The sequence below is a fragment of the Papaver somniferum genome, chromosome 5 (genome assembly GCF_003573695.1).
Source record: "Papaver somniferum cultivar HN1 chromosome 5, ASM357369v1, whole genome shotgun sequence".
Lineage (NCBI taxonomy): Eukaryota > Viridiplantae > Streptophyta > Magnoliopsida > Ranunculales > Papaveraceae > Papaver > Papaver somniferum.
Genome location: NC_039362.1, coordinates 204,944,466 through 204,958,006, shown reverse-complemented (window position 1 = coordinate 204,958,006; position 13,541 = coordinate 204,944,466). Strand labels below are relative to the sequence as shown.

The window sequence follows — 13,541 nt, the reverse complement described above, 5'->3', positions numbered from 1 at the left end:
GACTCTCATTTTGGATAAGGGGTAACCTAATTACTAAGGGGTGACCCATTTCCTGGCATCTGCTAAAGGGAGACCGGAACTAGATAGGGGGAGGTCATCTTCAAAGTTTCAAAACTGGATTTTGGCGGGAAAAAAGGCAGCAGCGTCAACAGTTTTGGATCAAGGATTTGAGCGACCTAGCAGGCGATTCAATGGGCAAATTTGGTACCCACGGACTCTACAAGACATAAGGGACCTGTTAGAAGCGATTAGACCCATCTAATTGGGCTGGATAAGTCAGAAAATCCACACAAAGTCAAGACAGTGCACACGGTCCCTGTTTAGGGTTTTGAATTGGTTTGAAAGATTTGGGAGAGATTCTTGCGTGGGATATACTTCAAAACAGTTGAGTTCAAGTCAGAGAAGATTTTGGGAGCAATAGAATAGCTAACAGACGCATACAAAGATCGACAGATGGAATTATTGTTAAAACTGCACGTGAAGAATAAGAGATTTATTTTCGAATTTGATCGAGTTTCTAGGGAATCTGAAGGCTATATATAGTTGGGTTTTTGTCATAGAAGGGTTAGAAACCCTGAGGAGAGAATTAGGAGAGAGTTCAGAGCCGAAACGAAGAACAGAAATCATACCTGCTGCTGCTGCTGCTGCTCGAGGAGGAAGACGAAGAAGGAAGAACGGACTCGCAGAGTCAGTCGTTTTTACACAGTGCTTACAGAGAAATCAAACTGTCGTTTCTCTACAGCATATCATTATTATCGTATATAAACAGCATCATCTGTTTTGTAACAGCGACGCTGTAACACTTCTACAGCGTTGCGAATTTCTGTTTCATCTTTTTTCTTCAATAAAAACACCTATTCAGCCATGAGTGATTATTTTGTGTGTTTTTACCATGAAGAGCTAAACCCATTAGCCAAGGCGACGGAGGAAGCCATTGTTCCACATTAATTGGTATAATTCTAATTTTATTATTTATTTGCAATATTATTATTTGATTATTTGCATGGGATTGAATTGAAATATTAGTTCTTATTGAATAGTTGTGAATTAATTTGATGAAGCATGCTGGGTTTTAGATACTTTTGATGTTTTATACTCTTTGATTACAACTATTACTTCAAGAATATACTTGAGGCAAATATTAGAATTATTTTTAAAGATAAAATTGCATGAATATTATTTAGAGTTTACTATTTATTTGGTCAATGGTGGAATCCTAGTCTTGGTATTTTTCTCCAAAACTTTGAATTATTTTATTTAGTTGCCTGTTTAATTTAAATCTATAAAAATTGTTTTCTTCACAAGTCTGAAAAGACCCAGTTTTTACCACTACTACAATCATTATTTAAAAAACCATCATACACGTACACGTTTGGGCATGGTTTTCACAAACCCAGTAAACGTCTACCCAAGTGTGTCTGACAAGCTAAGTTTTCGATCTAACGGTTGAGAAATATTAGCTTGAATCTAAATCAGGTTTTCATCTAACGGTGAATATGGATTGCTTTGTAACTAAGGAAAACCCTGATTTGAAGGCTATATCAAGAAGACATCTAGCATTGTGCAAAATTAATCCCCACACGTCTGTGTGATACTAGTGCGCTCGCTAGAGTCGATTTTCCTTTAGCCTTTGGTTTTCTTCTCTAAAACCAGGTTAACGACTTAAATACCGATACTACTTTTATCGTAGTTGTGTGATCTGATCTTGCATCTTCTATCGTACGAGTACAATCTTTGATTGGCTTGAGATCATGAGAGTTATCCGATAGGTAAGATAAAGAAGTCACAAACATCTTCGTCTCACTGTTTGTGATTCCTCGACAAACCTTGTGTAGTCAAGAAGGATTGTTGAGAGGTGATTGATTAATCTAGGATGTTCTTCGGGAATATAAGACCGGATTATCAATTGGTTCCTGTTTACCTTGATTTTATATCTTAAGAAGAAACAAAACCTAGGGTTTTTCTGTGGGAGACAAATTTATCCTTTGATATACATTTCTGTGTGAGACAGATTTGTTTATTATCAAGTCTGCGATTTTGGGTTGCAGCAACTCTTGGTTAGCTTGTATCGGTGGGAGACTGATTGGGGTTCAACTATAGTCCAGTCCGAAGTTAGATTGTAGTAGGATAGCGTCTGTAGCGGCTTAACACAGTGTGTATTCAATCTGGACTAGGTCCCCGATTTTTTCTGCATTTGCGGTTTCCTCGTTAACAAAACTTCTGGTGTCTGTGTTATTTCTTTTTCGCATTATATTTGTTATATAATTGAAATAATACAGGTTGTGCGTTCGTGGTCATCAATTGGAAATCCGACCTTTGGTTGTTGATTGATATTGATTGATCCTTGGACATTGGTCTTTGGTACTTCGCTGATTTCTATTAGCTTGAGTAATATCAAAAACAAGAGAGAGATATTAACTCCTTGAGATACTTTTATCTAGATTGAGTCTGACTGTCTAGTTGATTCTCTAGCAAAGTATTTCGGAGTTAGTCCACACAGATTACTAAGAGAAATATTGGGTGGTGTTGCTATACCCCCGTTTTTTCAGTAAATAAAGTCTCGGCTATAAACAGTGTACACGACCTAGCCGTTGACACGATTATGGCTGAGAAGTGTGCCCCTTACCTAACCGTAATTTAGTAAATGGGCTAGGAAACATGGATAACGGTCAAGAACAACTGGTTACGGTCAGGAACTTTCCAGCCGAAAACACTCAACCATGAAAAAAATCAGCTACACAGGGCTTTTTACGGTTGGGAATGTCCCATTCGTGTAAACATATAACGGTTGGGATATCAAAATTTCCTAACCGTTTAAGAGGTTAACGACTGGGAGTTCGTGATGTCCCAACCGTTAAGTTGCAATTACGGCCAGGACGATATGATATCCCAGCCGTAAACCCTTCAGAAATGAATTTTGAAATACCCTAAAATCATCAATTGAACTTATTTTTTCAATCTAATGATAAAATAACTTGTGAGTTTTTCGATTCTTACCTTGTAGGAGTCATTTGTGGAGGATTTGCAGGTGTTTGAACAGATTGGTTCACCACATAGGGATTTAGTGTTGGAGAGATTGGTTCACCACATCTCCATTAAAAGGAACATCAATAACTTTCCCTGTTTCAGAAGCAGGGTTCAATCGGCTGGATCTTGTCACTCTTGATCTTGCTGCCATCTTGAGAATCAATGGAGAATAAAAAGTTTTTGATTTTGGTTTTAGAGAGTTTTTTGAGAAGATGAAGGAGAATAGAGAAAATGAATGGGGAGAGGATTAAAATTAAGTTTAAGTTTTATATAGAGGAGAGGGTAAATCAGACTTTTAAGTCACTTGAATCTCCCACCATCTTGTTTTTGCCTCCCCAAAGCATTTAAGCCCCCAAAATGGTCAAAACACCTTGACTCTCTAAGCCCCAATAATAGGATTCTATTTTTAATTTCCTAACCGTAAACTTGTTCATTGAAACTGTAAGGGTTAGGTTTGTTACCGTAAATTAATTTACGGTTGGATTCGACTCTCATTGAGCCAACCGTAAGATTTCCTGTATTACTCGGCTGGGTTTGATATTTGGCTTTTTACGGCTGGGTTTAACTATACACATAACCTAACCATATATTATTCGGTCAAAGGAAATACGGTTACTATAAAGGGATTTATCCAAATCAACAAAGTCAATTTACATATCTTATCACCGAAGCCTGAATTAGGATATGGACTATAGCCAATCCTCCTGAAACAGGTCAGAATCCCAATATCGTAAAGCACTAAGAGCTTCTCCAATGGTGAGTGTGGATGTTTCATACATGGCATCACTTTTAAGACATCCTTTAGGTATAAAATTCTAAATATTGGATAAAAATAAATTTTATCTCCAACCCATTAGATTGTTTCATCTTTCTTTACTTATTTCTAGGTATATGATTGGTTAAAAAAATTTTAGTTATTGTACTCATTGATTTTTATTAGTAAAAATGTGATTAGGATTGGAAGACATCATCTAAGTGAATGTCTAAAACTAGAGGTTCATCTAGAGGATGTCTCACTTCTTTTTTGTCACCTCATCCCCACATCAATGGGTTGGAGATGATTTTTTTGAAATATGGTTGTGTATCCTATATGTATTAAGACTTTTTCCCTCACATACATTCCATTGGAGAAACTCTAAAACTCTTCATACAAACTACTCCTATGTTAATAGGGTTGTTACCAATCTTAATTACGGTTATGTGAAGTGCGCTTCAAATTTCAGCATATCGCTCGGAAACGGTTATGTGAAGTGCGCTTTTGGACTTCATCAACTTCTTTTCCGCCTAATTTTTAAAGCTTTTAAAAGAAAAATATGAATGTTTTAAGGGGAACCAAACACCCAACCTCTCACTCGTCTTGAGAAGGTTAAACTGGTGTACACATGCTTTGTTTTTAATAATAATTAGACATATATAAACTTTATATAAATATTATTTTTTTAATAAATTTTTAATTACTAGTTACGACTAATTTATTTATAAAAAAACATCCGCTTCAAATATCAACCATGAAGGGATGCTTCACGCTTCGATATATGCATCGATAGCTACGTGTTGGCGCCGGTGGAAGTGGTGCTAGACGACTACGGACGAAACTCAAGAAATTCTAGACGTCAGGATTTAGGATGCAAAAATATTGTGTGACGTGTGTCTCACCCATATGGACACCGCGTGCCATCACTAAATCCTAAATACCATTTTCCTTACTGCACAGTCCAGTTTATCTCACCTCTATAACAATCATCGCGTGCTAACCGTTGTCTAAAACTTGCGAAAAAAAGAAATCTAAGTACTCCCAATTCCGAGTCACCAGTCCAATTTCCCCATTTTCGCAACTACTCCATTTTCAACATCACCTTCTTACTATTGTTTTCACGTTCTGGTCATCTTTTTGATCATGTGTTCCGTTTTGATGTTTGGTTTTGCTATGTTTATTTTTGGAGGATTATATACCTTTCTAGATTAGAGTATTTTTTTTAGACAAATCTAATAAAAAACATTTGATTGAGAATTTGTTTTCATTATTTCTGCCCCATCAGATCTGTCGATTTCTCTTTCAGATTTTTATCCTCCTGTTCTTTCTCGCATGCAATAAACCCAGTCACAAAATTTTGGCAGAAACTTATGGTTAAGTTTGTGTTGATTGGGATTGAAATAATGAAATTGAGGATTCAATTTGTGGGGAAATATGATTATGATTCGTTGATTTGCTGGTGGTGGTGCTGGTTACGGTGGAGGTGATGGTGTCGCTGGTGATACAGATGTTGAATTGATTCGATGGTGATGATGGTGTCTCTGAAGATTGATTTGGTGGTGGGATGGTGTCTGTGGAGATTGAAATCCAAATTCGTAGATGTGAAGTTTGATTGAGGACGAAGAAGAGAGTGAATCCGGAGGGCCATTTTTTTTTCGCTTATATTATAGATAGATAGATTCCAAAAACCCTAAATCGAAAAGAAACCCCCCAAATTATAGTGGAAATTAGTTAGATTTCTTGAAATTCTTCTCAAATTTGGCGAGGGTTGAGAGATTATGGCGACGCCAATGATGCCACCAGGTGGAAACCCTAACATGGATGGAAATCCACAGTTACCACCAACTCCTGGTACAGATATGACAGGAATATGTTTTAGAGATCAATTGTGGTTGAATTCATATCCTCTTGATCGAAATCTTGTCTTCGATTACTTCGCTTTATCTCCATTTTATGATTTTAGTTGTAATAATGAGCAGCTAAGGATGCAACAGATTCATCCTCTCGATATCTCTCATCTCCAGTAAGATCTCTCCTTCTTTTTATAATCTTGAATTTGCTTCTTTGGTTCGTCTTTACCTAAGTTTGTGTTAATTATGGCAATGTCAAGTGACTTTCACCTTTCGCCAATGATTGGAGTTTGGTGTGGCTGTGTGAGATTTAATGACTTTAGGCTTAGACATTGCACCATGTTGATTCAGCAACACTAAATTTGTGGTAATCAGGGAAATGTCAAGTGACTTTCGCCGTAACATAAGACACTGATTTGGTGTTTTAGACCATGTATGGTCTCGCTGAATGCAATTTCTAGACATTGCACCATGTGATTTAACAACATTCAGTGAGATTATATCTCTTGAAGTCACCAATCAATTAGTGTTTTAGACTGTGTAACAAAACCTTGAACACACTAGAAATGTGCTCATGTATGCTCATTCATTTGCTGATATATTGTAATTGTATAGGAAAATGACTGGCATTAAATTCAGCCCAAGTGAAGTAATGGAGCCACATCTGTTTGTCATTAAAAAACAGAAGCGAGAAGCTGAGAGAGTCTTGGATGGTTCTATTTATCAAGCGCCTCAGCTTGCCAATGTCTTTGCAGCCCGAATTGTAAGTGTTCTAATTACTGTCTTATATATCGTAACTTGTTTACATGTTTTCAGTTCTGATAGCATAAGATCATACAAATTAAACCGCTAGGTATATGTTATTCTTGTGGGAGTTGACATGAAACAATTGAAGCAAGGTGTTTTGGATTTTTTAATGACAATTCAGTGAATGTGTGTGTGTCTTGTTTTCATTGTATTATGTCTTCCTCTGAAGGAGATTTGGCTCCCATGGTGGTCAACTGGGAAGGTCATTCCTTAAAAAAATAAAAAATAATTTTTTTTGGAAGAGCCTATTCCAGTCCCTCATGAGTCGGGATCATGTAGGAGAGCTATTCCTGTAAATTTTAGGAGTAGATGGGGGAGGGACAGTGGTATTTTCTTAATGAATCTTGACCCATGACTTCAATCTATACACTTCTTTTCTCGAGTCACACCTTCAGTTGATGTTTTTGAATTAGACTTACTTTTCTAGTTTCCAAATATTGTTCTTCACATTATTTTGAAGTTCTCCATCTCTCTACGTTTATTGTTAATCCTGATTACTTTTTGATGTGCCAGGGACGAGCTCTTTAGCATATATCAAAGGCTTTTACAACGGCTGCATCCAAGTCGGAGAAAATTGGATACGGTACACGTACTTTTACTTCTCATGCAGTTGACTTTTCTTTTCCTTTTCTCATTCAATTATCCCCTTTTATACACGCGCCTGTCTCTCATAATTTGTTCTTTTTACCGGAAGGTATTGGAAAGTAACAACAGATAACGTCAAAGTTGAGTCAAACACACCACTCTTTGATTTGAATAAAGCATGATCATTAAGAACTTGACACTTATTTAGCAATACTGCTGATTCGTCATGAATCGTGATTTTAAAGTCCATAATAAATATCGAAAGAGAAGAGAAAACTAAGAAACCGATTATAAATAGCTGTTATAAGGTTCTAATGTAGGGTTTTAATCCCTAATGCCTTTTGCCTATCCTCTAGTAGGATAAGTATACCCCTGGCTTATTCTAGAGTAGAAAGAGAAAAGAAAACTAAGAAATTGAATATGAATAGCTACTGTAAGGTTGTAACCCTCTAATGGCTTTTGCCTATCATCTGGTAGAATGTTGAATAAGTATACCCCTAATGCATTCGAATGTGTATCGCGTATCCAAACGTGTCGTGAATCCAGCAGTGTTGATGTAGAGCCATTTCAGTGCGCTGGTTGAATGGCCCATGAAGTAATGCAATTAGTAAGCATGAAGAATCTTAAGGTGTGTTACTTCTACCAAGTCCAAAGTGTGAAAAACCTAATCATAGTTCTGCCAAATCAGTTAACCAGAGAAAAAATAGAACAGTACAGTGGTGGGAGAGAAATATATATTCGCCTCAAGTTACCCTTGCAGATGATGGAGTTTGATTACTTTTTGGTTTGATCAGGTTGATATTGTATATAGAGATATCTGATGGGCTGCGATTTTCACTTAGCATCTCACCTCAGTTCCAGATGTTTGATCAGGATGTTGTCATAATATAGATGTTTGGCATTATTTGTTCCTAATCCCTGAACAACTTTCTGGTTGTACTGTCTGATAATGCATATTGTTACTATTGTGATGCCTATTTTTGAAACTATTCTTTTTCTTTTATTCTAATGTTTGATTTGGGTTGGTAACTTGGTATTGCTATTCAACTATTTTGACGCAAGCGTACTTTACCATTATGTGCAGTTGATGGTGAAAATGAGATTACTGGCACGGAAACAAAGGTTGTAAAAGAAACGATCGATTTTAAGGAAGTAAAACGAATAGACCACATTCTCGGAGCACTACAACGCAAGGTAGACTTATAACTCCCATTTTCTCTTTCCATAAATGATAGTCGAGGTTTAGAATATAATGTCATTGTTAGACGTTTTAGCATACCGAGGAACAGGCTTGTATAGACTTGAAAACAGGTGTTTTTCTGCGGAAACTCTTGAGGCTGACACCAAAACATACTCCATATTGAACTAGACATTTTTGAGATTCTTGTGGATATGTTCGCTTTTCATTTTCACCAGCAGTCTCTCATATAAATGAAACAACAAAGGAAAAGATGTAATTCTTGCTCACAGCTCTGATGTTTTTATCCGTGTATATGCTCTCTCAATGGACTTGAATCCCTGTAACAAATTTAAGGTGCCAGGGACTTGATAATATAAGCTCTTACTTTACAGCTTTAATGTTTTCTTATCTATATATAAGCTCTTTCAATTGATTTAATCCTTGTACCAAATTTAGGGTGTCAGGGATAATCTAGGGAATCTTTTGAAAGATCAAAATCATTGCTGCTAATTTGGAAGCAAATTTGCTCTGCAGATCCTAGTGTAGCTTATTTATGAATGTGGAGATATCAAAGTTACATGTGTTCTTGTCTTCTTTTTGTTGCAGCTTCAACCGGCCCCTCCTCAACCTCCGTATCCAGAAGGTTATGTTCCTCCAGCATCTGAAGCAGATAAAGGCCCTGAAAATCCAGAATCAGCTGAACCTCAGCCTCCTCCTCTTGATCCCATCATAGATCAAGGTCCCTCCAAAAGGATGAAGTATAATTAAGAATCTGAAATGCAGTTGATGAATGAATCTTTTTTTATTTTAAAAAAAGAAAAATCATTCTGCCACCCAAGAGGTAAAAGTTATTTTAGCATTTCAAGGAGTTTGACCTTGTTGGTTGCATCTGATTGCGAAATCACCTTAAATAGGTTCACCCTTGGAGTCCATGTGATTTTATTCCAGCTGAAAGATCTTACTATTGATTCCAACAGGATTCTCTTCTCTGTTTGCTAGACTAAAAAAATTCTTAACAATCAATTCAGCATGTGATGATTCGAATATTTCCAGATTTGGCTCCAGCTAGCAAGATCATTAGTATACGCGTTACAGCTATGAAACATTTTTTTTTTTTGATATCTTCATCTGTGAATCTGGCCAAGCACCAATCTATGAATAACTAGATCCAACTTTTGAATAAAAGCGTAAGAGTTGGTATCTTATAAACTCTTGTACCAAAGTAGCTATGGCAACAGGTCAAAATCGCAGTTCTAAATTAGGCTTCCTTTTGATTGCCCTTGTGTTTGCTAGTTATATTTTCATATCTGTCGCGGGTAAGTAATCATTTAGCTTCAAATATTCCATTGAAGTGCTCACGAAATGCTAGTATTATTTTAGTTGATTGTTTGCTAATAAATTTGGAGAAGATGCCCCAAAACCGGACTTCAAAGCAATTGATAGGACATGTCGAAATAAAACGATGACACCTGTCGGGGCCATGCTCGAGCGGTTCCTTCATCAAGCCATAGGAATTTGCTTGCTTTCTGTTGTTATTAGTTATACGCACTTGTTTTATGTCAGTGTGGAAATTGTGAATGAGATAATTTAAACCAAAAATTGTGGAGTGCCAAGGTAAACTTGCAACCCCCACTTGCTCTTTCTGTAATAAATTTTTGAGTTTAAAGATGATAGCATTATCAAGCATCCAGACTGTTGCAAGGATAGTGTCGAAAGCTAGCACCAAAACATACCCCAGATTGAACTGTGTCATGTATCCGTACATGCAATTGACAGTTATTCAAGTAATGATTAGCTTTAATTGTTAGGTTAGGAAGTTTCTTATTAAATAAGCTAATTAGGAGCGTGTGACAGGATGTTGTCCACGTGCAGTTTGTAGAGCCGTCGATGCTCTTAGCTAGGGTTTTGTTAGTATTTATACTTGCTTTCTCCCTTGTACTGTACTCGAGAAATTAAAGAAGAAAGAGAAGCTAGAGTCCACTGTGGCTGCAGCGTACTTTGGTACTCATCTCCTCTATAATCTTCTGTGTAGTCGTCTTCAACCATAACAGTTGTATCACCCAGTAGATCCAGTACTCTGATATGACTGGAGGTCCTTCAATCAAAGATGTTGACGCAACAACGAAGGAGTTGTCACGTCTCATGACGAATCTCACAGATATTCAGAAGCAGGCAGAAGCAAAACGTGAAGCAGATGCTAAAGCACATCAAATATTAATGAATCGCCTAGTACAAATCTCAGAAGACACTTTAAAGTATCTATAAAATCAACCCAGATCTGAAGCTGGTGAACAACACACTCCTCAGTCTGGTCACTCTCAAACTAAAGACAGTTTTCCTGCAAATGCTCTTAAACCAGCTAAGCTTGACTTCCCAAGATTTGATGGTGAGAATCCTAGAGCTTGGTTGCGGAAATGTGACAGATTCTTTCGAATGCACCCAATGGATGACGTTAAAAAAACGGAGTTTGCCTCTATGTACATGGATGGTCGTGTTGATTCTTGGTTTTTCGACTATTGTTCTGGTAAACAATCTGCCCCTTGGTCTGAATTTTCTAATCATCTGTGTCGTCGATTTGAAGATTTGGCTAATGATAACTATGTAGGTTGTTTCAATAAATTAACCCAAACCACTACTGTTGAAGAGTACTTTCAAACATTTGAACAACTCAAGGCATTAATGATTTCAAAAAACTCTTCCCTAGATAAGGAGTATTTTACCCCGAATTTCATTAGTGGCCTGAAACCAGAGATTAGCAACTCAGTTCGTATGCATAATCCTACAACCTTATCCCAAGCCTTCTTTCTATCCAGACTTCAAGGACAAGCTCTTCTATCACCACCAAAGCCACTAATAAGTAAACAACCAACTACTTCTTCTTATTTCACTAGACCCTCCACCTTCAAACCCCAAACTACTCCGGTGATTTCACCGTCAATACCCACAAATACCCAGAAATCTACTTATATCCCACCAATAAAATGTTTAACTCAAGAACAATTGGCTCAAAGGAGGGCTAAAAATTTATGTTACAATTGTGATGAGAAGTATGTCTATCTACACAAATGTAAGAGCCAACATCTCTATATGGTTTTGGGTGAGGAAGAGCCATCTCAAGACACAAATCCACAATTATGTGTAGAAGAAATACCCACTCATGTGGTGGAAACTGACATGGAAATCTCGCCACATGCTCTAAACGGACATCACAACACTGAGACTATCAGAACATTGGGTTATCTCATAAAATAGGCAATGACAATCCTTGTGGACACATGCAGCACTCACAGCTTTATAGATGTTGCTCTAGCTAAAAAGTTAGACTGCTCTGTTAAGCCAACTTCTCAATTACTAGTTACAGTGGCAAATGGTGACAAGGTTACCAGCTCTGGAGTGTGTCAGCAAATGGAGTGGCAGATGCAAGACCACCAGTTCCATACTGATTTTCATGTCCTTTCATTGGGTGGATGTGACATGGTTTTGGAAGCTGACTGGCTCAAAACTCTAGGTGATGTAATTTTTAACTTTTCCACCTTAACTATTTCATTTACTCACAGGGGCACCAACATCACCCTTACTGGTATTTCCAATAAACCTTCATTTATGATGGCTAGTGGTCGAGCTGTTCACAACTTCATTAAAAACAATACCCCAGCCTTTGTGGGTCACTTTTTTGCCATCTCAGCTGAACCACCTATTACACCAACACCCACACCAGTACAAGAAGTATTGAATCAGTTCTCAGATGTATTTGCTGAACCAACTCAGTTACCCCCTCAGAGAACACTAGACCATAAAATACCACTCAAACATGGTGCTCAACCAGTTAACCTCGGACCCTATAAATGTCCTCACATTCACAAAGAGGTGGTTGAATCCTTGGTGGAAGAAATGCTCAATGCTGGTATCATCCAAGACAGTCACAACCCTTTTGCATCTCCCATTCTCTTAGTAAGAAAGAAAGACAATTCCTGGAGGTTTTGTGTGGATTACAGGAAGCTGAATGAACTCACAATCAAAGATAAGTACCCTATACCTGTCATTGATGAACTGCTAGATGAGCTTTATGGTTCTAAATTTTTCACAAAGCTTGATTTGAGATCTGGATACCATCAAATCAGGTTATTTTCAGATGACATTCACAAAACTGCATTCAAGACCCTCCATGGTCACTTTGAGTTCAAAGTGATGCCATTTGGACTCACTAATGCACCAACAACATTTCAGTCTCTTATGAATTCAGTTTTTGGGCCTTACTTAAGAAAATTTGTATTAGTTTTCTTTGATGATATATTTATATACATACAATCACTTGAGGAATATGTACAACATCTTTCTATAGTTCTAGGCTTACTAAGACACCACCAACTTTATGCTAAATTCTCTAAATGCTGTTTTTCTCAGTCATCCTTGGGTATTTGGGTCACATTATAACTGCAGATGGTGTAGCTGCTGACCCAGAAAAAATTGATTGCATGAAGAATTGGCATGTACCAACTTGCCTTAAAAAGTTAAGGGGTTTTCTTAGGCTTACTGGTTATTATAGAAATTTTGTCAGGCATTATGGACTTCTTAGCAAGCCACTTACAGATCTTTTGAAGAAGAATGCCTTCCACTGGTCTCCAAGTGCAGATGAAGCCTTTTAAAAACTCAAACAAGCTATGTGTACAACATCAGTGTTAGTGCTTCCTGATTCTTAAAAAACATTTGTGCTAGAAACAGATGCTTGTTCTGTGGGGGTAACAACTGTTCTAATGCAAGAAGGAAGGGTTGTCAGCTTCTACAGCAAACCTCTTGGTCCTAAATCACTAGGACTTTCTACTTATGAAAAAGAACTTCTTGCAGTAGTCATGACAGTAAAAAAATGGAGACACTATCTTTTTGGCCACCACTTCATCATTAACACTGATCAGCAAAGCATTAAATACTTCATGGATCAGAAGATCAACACGGTTCTACAACAAAGGTGGCTCATGAGGTTATTGAAATTTAATTATACCATTCACTACAAAAAAGGCATGGAGAACAAAGCCGCAGATGCACTCTCAAGGCTCCCTACTCATTCTCAATGTTCAGTCATGTCTGTGTCTACTCCCACTTGGGTACAAGAAGTTATTCAAAGTTATGACAATGATGAATGACCACAACCATCATTCCTCAACTATTGGTAGCTCCATCTTATGATCCTCATTATACTTATACAGATGGTATTCTGAGATATCAAGGCAGAATATATGTGGGTACTCATAACAATCTTAGGTATACCATCTTACAATCTATTCACTCCTCTGCTGTGGGGGGACACTCAGGAATGCAAGGAAGTTACATCAGGGTCAAG

General features: G+C 37.4%; 1 pseudogene; it reads left to right on the top strand.

Moving 5' to 3' along the window:
* The first annotated feature begins 4,770 nt into the window (after positions 1-4,770).
* On the top strand, positions 4,771-9,249 carry LOC113284401 (annotated as a pseudogene).
* The last annotated feature ends 4,292 nt before the right edge of the window (positions 9,250-13,541 follow it).